Below are 8,411 nucleotides of genomic sequence, written 5' to 3'. Positions count from 1 at the left end.
CTTCCAAAATCGTGCGTTAAATCAAGTGTATCGAACTACAAGTGGCATGAATTCTCATATAGCCTGAGATATGTAGGAAACTCATTTTCGGGGTTCGGCCATAATTCTTAAAGTCCGTACCAAATCCCTTTCCAAAGATGAAGATGTGGTCGGTCAAAATTGGATTAGTCAAATTCATTTTCCTCGAATTTCTTGTATCAATTCAAGTAAAATGAGGGACAGTTGTTGACACCTAATTTTGACCCTCCCCGATAATAATTAATTTTGAGCTTCTTAATTTTCAAATGATTCAAAGTAATTAATTTTAGAAATTTCAAAAAAAAAAAAATATAATAGAGTAATTTGCAAGTTGTTTCAAATAGTTTGTCACTTGTTATAATTTTTAAATAATAATATGTCTTTTATATAATTAATTAGTGTATTTTATAAATATTGGAAAATCGTCTCAAAAAAGATTTTGTTTAATTAGATATTTGGTTAGTTTGTTTAATTATCTAATAGTTTACAATTTTGAGTTAATTAGTTAGTTTATAATTAAGTTAATTATTATATAATTATGTGTCTAATTAGTATATTTTACGAATATTCAAAAACCATCTCAAAAGAGTTTGTTTTAATTAAATATTCAATTAAATTAATTTGGTTTAAAGTACACTTGTAAGTTATTTAGCTTATTAGTTTGATTATTCTTATTTTATGTTATCTTATTTTAGTTAATTTTATTGATTTGAAAAGCATGTTTTAATTTACGTTATTTAAGTTATGGCTATAGTTTTAAGTTAATTAGTTTATATCTAAACTAATTATTTCATTTCGTTAAGATTAAGAAGCTAATTAATTAGTTCTTATAAATCCATCTTATTTAGCTTTTGACCGCATTCACCAATTATCTCAATTTGGCTAAGTTTTAACTCTAGATGGTTATAATCGTAATCCATTTAGCCCTTTCTTGACATTGCAATTCTAACCATTCTCTAACCTTACTTCTAGCTTATTTAAATAATCACCAAGGGGCCTTTGTTTTTTTTTATTGCATTTTCAGTCCACCATTACAACCCACAACAATCAGCCCAACACACCTCTCATTTCCCAAGCCCAACCAACCCACTCCCAATTCTGTCCAATTATTCCTAGCCCACTTACATACCATTATAACAATTTACATACAACACCTACAACAATACCCATCTGCACAATTCCATACGTACAACGTATCCAACACCAAACAGACCCCACCACTATGTTCTGCGTTCTTCTTCTTCCTTCAGCAAAGACCAAACTTGGGCAGAAACCCAGCAACATCAACGCAGCCCAGAGAAATTGTGTCCAGCAGTCCAGTGAGAACGAGCCCAAATCCAGACCAGCTCACTCGCGCGTCATCTTCCTCAACCTGTACGAAGCTCGTACAGCCATCAACTCTTATTCGTCCTTCACAGCCAGGTGGAGTAATCTCAAGGTCATGTTCGTCCTTGTCTCAAAATCGGACAGCTCCCGTCGCTTGTCCATTGCGATTTGTTTAGAATTTTTGTTTCTTTGTGGAAATCCCAGCTCAGTTTTGGGAGGGAATTTGATTTTGAAGTTCAAAAATTCCTTGTTCTATTCCGATTTCACCCTCATCTTTTTCCCCCCAAAAAATCAACCCTAGATTCTTCCTATTTAAACCGATCTCTTCCTCGGTTGCAAGGGAATTTTTTTTTTGTGGATGGAAAAAGAAAAAGAAAAAGGGAGAGTTGGAAAAATTTTCAGAGCAAAACACAGAGGAGAGATTTGAGCAAAACACTCTAATACACTCTAAATACACTTCATAAGCAAAAGAGATAATAGTTTTCAGTGTTGGGTTTAAGTTTCTGTCTAGGTTTCTAGTTGGTCGTTTGTGTTCGAGTTCGCATGGTGAAGGTCGTTGTTCTGCTCATCCCGTTCCCGTTCGCTGCACACAAGAAGGTAAACTCCGTTGTCAATTCCAACTCTTTAGTCAATGTACTGTTTCAATGATGTTGAGATTGTTTACTGATTTATCTTTCCCCTTCCTCTCTCGACTGACTTTGCTCTACTCGATTCTTGGCTTATGTCGTAGCCTAGTGATTGAGTTAGAGTCAGCTCATTGTTCGTTTGAGATATAAAATGTGCTCTTGTAAGTGTTGTTGTTCGTATGAGTCTTCGAATTTCTTTTTTGAGTTAGCTATCATGTTAAAGGGTTCATTTAGTTCAAATGAAATCCTTAATATATCTGTGATGATGATGTTTGTTTCATGTTCGATTTCACTGTCTCTTGGTGTTCATTTTAAGACTATTTAACTATTACTATCTCGTATTCACTTACTAATTTGTCACTGAATATTCTCATATATATTTTTTGTATTATGGCCTATTAGCATATAAAGTTTCCTTTTCTTTACTACTGTGAATGTTATTTTCCTTTCAATAAAATAAAATAAAATGAAGTTGGAGTATTAGGGCTAGCTAATATGTAACTCGTGTGTCGTATATCTGCTTCTCGATGTGACTACAATAGCGTTCATGTGTGTGTGTTTGTGACTTAAGTATGACTTTATTCCTAAAAGATTGCCTTTGTTTACGTGCTCGTTGTACTAAATTTGTTAATGTTGAAGTGTGCCATTTTCTTTAAAAAGGTAGTATGTGAGATTTGCCTATCATGCTTTACTTTTAGCTTATTCCATCGGTCTCTCTAGCTTATACATATGTTAGTAACGCCTGTAGATTTCCTGTTGGCTCACATTTACTTAATTTCCACAAAAGATATTGCTTATTATGGAATATAGTAATTAAGTGAGGTTTGCTTTTTGATCGTCATAATGCCTTTTGCTGACAGCCATGTTAATTCATTAAATTTAAATGGTCATCATGTTCTTTAGCCTTCTTATTTATTTATTTTCATTTTTTAGCTTTCTGTTTGGCCTTATACAATTTCTCTTAATTACATGATAGTATATATATATATATATATATATATATCTCATTTCTTTGCCCGCGTGATGTATCATATTCTTTTCTTTGTCCATTTTGGTTGAGTTGTATGCTAATTTTATCTCCTTTATGCATGTAAAATCTACCCGAGTCCTCATGAATTCTGTCCTCGCATTTTCTTGTTGGGCCACGGAGGCCCAATCCTTTTTCGAGTCATCCGGCCTATAAAAATCGACGAACAGGTCCCAAAGATAAAAGAAGCACCGAATCAAGAAATTGAAAGATTGGGCCTTTGGCCCATTCTTAATTCCAAGACAAATTGTATTTTGTTATTTTGGGCCTAAGCCCTTGTCATTTTAATTGTTATTTTTATATGGAAAAATTACTTAAATACACAACACTTCTTTACCTATTCTCAATATTTCCCTACTCTTTTACTAAAATACAAAAATCCCTTATTTTTCCCCAATTCAACTTAACCGGATACTTTATTAGTTTAAGTATCCGCCCATTATTAATTAAAGTATCCGCGCTGCTATATTATGCATCCGCCCGTTAATTAAGTATCTGTGCTGCTAACAACTTAATAATTTAAGTATCCGCTTGTTATTAATTAAAGTATCCGCGCTGTTATATTATGCATCCCCCCGTTAATTAAGTATCCGTGCTACTAACAACTTAATAATTTAAAAATCCGCCCGTTATTAATTAAAGTATCCGCGTTGCTATATTATGTATCCACACTGCTATATTATGTATCCGAAAAACACTAAAAAATAGATTTTTGGTAATTAATGAAAGAGTAGGGAAAGGAAGTAATTTCTTTCTTATATTATGTCATTTGCCTAATTTAAACTTTTTATATTAGTTTAGGACCGGTGGAAGAATTGGGCCTAAGGTCCAAAAGATAGAAAATGCTTATATTATGCTAGAATAGGACAGGTACAAATGACTTAAATGGGCCGAAGGCCCAAAATGAAATAGGCCCAAATACTAGTCCAGGCGGACAGAAACCAGATTTGGGCCCAACTCTCTCTCCCTCTTTACTTTACTGGGTTCATTTTACTTGTTCTTGTTTGTCGTTAATCTTAAGGTTGAACAATTCGAATCCCCGTGAGACCCCGTTGTATTTTATCGATTTAACTAAAATCGATCATATCCTTAGTTAGACTTAAAGAATAAATTTTGCAAAAGTATTTCACTTAGTTAGTATTTCTTTTTTTCATTTTTCCCTTTAAAATAGTTCTAACTATAAAACAACACAATTTTGCAATTTAAGTTAAAGTAAAAATATTTTAGCCAAATAAATTAATTATCGGATAACCGCATTAGCGGATACTCTAGGTACCCTAAAAACCTTCCTAGAATATTAATAGGAACCTCGGACCCCCTTAATAGTTTTCAATAGATTTACTGTTTTAGTCTTTTGAAAACAATAGTTTTCTTGATTTTTCTTAAAAATTAAGTGGCAACTCTTGAAACCAATCCAAAATATATTTTAAATAAAAACAGAATGGTGAATCCGCTGGGGATTTTAATGGTTCTACCTTAAGATTAATTTATTTGGCTATGTGATTTAACTGTTTACTTGTTTTATTTATCGTATATATTGAACTGTTGCATTCATGGCATGACATACTCCGTCAAACGACAATTATTTAAATTTCCATTTAAAGGACGATTATGCGGGCCATAGTCGTTCGTTAACCAAATTGTTTTCGGGGTACCCTGACGAATGTAGTTGACTATCCAATAGTCAACAGTCGTTAACTGTCCCAGCCCAAGTTGTCCGCTTGGATCACCTATCCACTTTAAACAAAGCCCACTCTTAGTCAAGACTAGCGTAGAGCCAAACTCAATCCCGAAATTTGGCGCATTGGCCTAAGACGACCCAATACCCAAGGCGTGTTGGGCCCATTAGAAAGACCACCTTGAGTTCAAAGGGCCCACGGCCCGAACGGACGTTCATACTTACGTGTCTGAAGGATGTATGCGCTATTTGAAAAATTGTTGTGTCTTGAGTTTGGGGGGGTATCTAATTCTTTGTATGTTTTTGTAGATGGCCAAGCAACACTTGAGTTTCAAAATGGTCACCGAGACGCCAAACCTTCTCCGCGTATGGTGGTACAATCTCAATGCGTATCAGAAAAGAGAACTTTCCATTCACTTGGGTCACCTCTCGTCGATAATGAATCTCGAAGTATGGCCTGGGTCCATTGAGGTGGTCACTCGATTTTGGGATGATGAGAGAATGGTGTTTCGCTTCGGAGATGTTGAAATGATACCAACTGTTGAAGAAATCAGAGATTGCTTAGACAACGTAGGAATGTGCCAGAAAAGGAAAAATCATCCAGATCATCACATTTTGCTACCGGATAAGCCGACCAGCAAAGAACTAAAGAACATGTTGTTACTGGTAAATTCAGACTGGCTAGACACCTCGAGTATTCCGCTTATGAAATTCTACGAACTATGGGGACACGAAAACTATTACAAGAATTTTCCAAATGAGTTTCTCAATCGCAGTAGTTGGAGTCAAACCCAAACCTTAGCATTTGCCGTATGCCTCTTAGGGACAATGGTATTCCCCAGGACAGAGGGAATGAAATTGATACTCGAATTGTCATGGTGACTCACGCTATCTTTGAAGGCGTTGGTAAAAAGGGACAAGTCAAGAAATACTTCAACCTGGCCCCGATCATTGTGGCTGACATCTATCGATCTTTGGGTCAATGCAAAAATGAGTTTCCATTTTTTCAAGGGTGTAATATCTTGCTGCAATGGTGGATGTCTAAACATCTAGTGAAGACATGCGAGACCCAGAAACAAAAATTAGCCGAACCACGAAAAGAAAGTCACTTCGACCATTACGAGTTACACTTGAGTATCAACAGATTCGAGATCCACAGCACGAGGAAAGCATGGGCTAAAGCCTTCCACGACATAAAAGAGGGAGATGTACAGTGGATGTTTCAAGATTTCATGTCAGAGAAAATAGCCGTTCAGGGGGCTAAGTGTCCTTTCCTAATTCTTCCTGGCATTAGAGGTGTGCGACCTTACAACCCTAGCAGGGTAATGCGGCAATTCGGAAGAACACAAATCCTACCTTTCAAAGGAGACGTTAGCCGCTACGTCTTTGATTACAACGGGTGTGACAAGATACCTCATGCCAAGGAAATTCTCGATGAATGGGCCGGGCGGGTTAACCTAAAAGAAAGCATGACTGAAGACAGATATGACGCTGGGTATGTTGACGAGTACAAAGAATGGTTGCAGAATGATCTGCGTGGTACACTTGACCCGACGCCATGCACGGGCCGACAAATTGAAGATGTCCAGATAAGGCTCCAAATCCAAGCCTACCACTTTCAGCAGAAATGGGATCGAAGAGAGCAAGAGTTTCAACGTAGGGAGAAAGAATACTTGCGTAGGGAACAAGAGTTCCAACATCGAGAATATGAAAGCCAAAGGGCCTTAGCCTTTGCCACACAAGAGTTAGCTAACGCAAGAGCCTGCCTGGTACGTTTGGACTTGAATTTGGATGATCAACTTAACACTCTCCAGGGCGTACCGATGGCTTCCAAAGCTGTGTTCGCCGAGCCCCATGTGATGACTAGCAAGTTCCTCATTTGCGAAGAAGTGGAAAAAACAAGAGGAGGAGCGGAACCTTCAGCCTTTTAGCTATCTTATTCCCCTGCGAGGGATTGATTTTATTGTATTTGCTATTTATCCATTCCCTAAAAGATGTACCCCTTTCGTTGACTTTGTAATGAATTCTCTAATTATTTATGAATCTTTCTGGGGGGTGCAACAATTTGTTTTAAATGGCGCAATACATCCTTCAAATTCGCTAGGCCTACCCTGGGCACAAAAGAGTCCCATATCTGTTTAGGACACGATATATGCTTGTATGCTTTAAACTGTTTATGTGGTATTGTTGCTTTGAATGAGGACATTTTTAGCCCAATCCTTTTCAAATTTTTTTAAAAATATTTCCCAATACCAAATACAAGTCACTACCAAACGTCCGACCAAAATTTCATGAGTTTTAAGTTTCTCAGCCAGAAATAAAATCCTACTACCAAATTCTAAAATATTACTCTATCATCTCAGAAAAGGTAAGATTGCTGCTAAGATGGAAAAGGACAAATGTATCGACATAGAGCTAACTGAGGAGGATTTGAGGATGGAATTACAGCGGCTCAGGCAAGAGATCCAAGAAACCAGAGAAAGGAGAGTAGAAGTGGAGTTTGCCACCGCGGTCGCACAAGCAGCAAATGCGGCACTAGACGCGGAATTGGCAGCAAAGATGACCAAATGTGAGGTTATAAGTAAAAAGACAGTTGCTGTGCGGAAGAAACGCGATGCCTTTAAAGATGCAACTATGAGACTTCAGAAGATACGCGGGAAATGCTCATTCTTCAATCAAGAAGCCAATAGTGGTCCAAAAGACACTCACCCTGAAGCTACTGAAGAAGATGTCGATGAGGAAATCATCTATATGCCTCCCTTCCTTGGACGTCTGAATGGAGGGGACCAAAAGATCACTCTCCCGGCTTATGAGCGGGCACATAGCGTGGGGGCAAGAGTCGTGCCATGTGCCCTCATTTTTGAGCACCTTAAGGCGTCAGGTATGTTGAAGCCTCTCGAAGGAACCACTTTCGGGTTTGGGAATGAAAGCTCTCAAAGGACATGTGCTTACCATCCGAACCAAAGAGGACACACTATAGAGGAATGTGTGGAGCTTAAGGCAGCGATCCATAACCTGATCAACATTGGGGAGATCCCGTATATGTGGGGTAGGAACACCGTCCTTACCTGTGACCAACAAGAGCCTAGTATGCCGGTTACTGAGCACACTTTGTTTTATTGTCACTACTTCACGCCTTTCAAGAAAACTTTGCTGGACATCTACAGTCTGTTAGTTCAAAAAGGAGTCTTGGCCTCTATCCGAAAGGATGACGAAGCGATCGATCCCGTTGGAATTGAGATCTGGAAGCCCTGCCCTTATCATGATGCCATCGATCACAACATTAGGAGGTGCCTCAAGTTTCGCTATGACGTGGAATCCCTCGTCAACATGGGAAAGATTCAAGTTGAGTTTGTCCCCCGTGGCTAATACGGTAGTCAGAGGAAGAAGCTTCGGTGAAGGCACCATCTATCTTTTAGGGCGCTTTATTATCTGTTTTTCACTTTCCTTGAAATCACCAGAAATGAATGAATGAAAATGAAATTCCCTTTTTGTATTCGAACTACGTAGGGCCTGAATTCTCCTTCGGAGATACGTAGGCAGCCTTTCACGGCCCGGCCCCTATTTTTAGCAAATTTTTTTTCCCCCTCTTTCATTCTGCAAGGAAACATTGAGTTCAGATTAACAAATGCCAGAAGATGCAACAAGAAGACCTTAGCTCAACGCAATTTAGCCTTTCTGAGTCATTAGCCCCAAAATAAATGAGCAAATTTCTGCTTGTTCAAAAAAAAAAAAA

Source organism: Solanum stenotomum, unplaced genomic scaffold, assembly GCF_019186545.1.
Source record: "Solanum stenotomum isolate F172 unplaced genomic scaffold, ASM1918654v1 scaffold33159, whole genome shotgun sequence".
NCBI classification, from domain to species: Eukaryota; Viridiplantae; Streptophyta; class Magnoliopsida; order Solanales; family Solanaceae; genus Solanum; species Solanum stenotomum.
Note: the sequence above shows the minus strand (reverse complement) of the source record.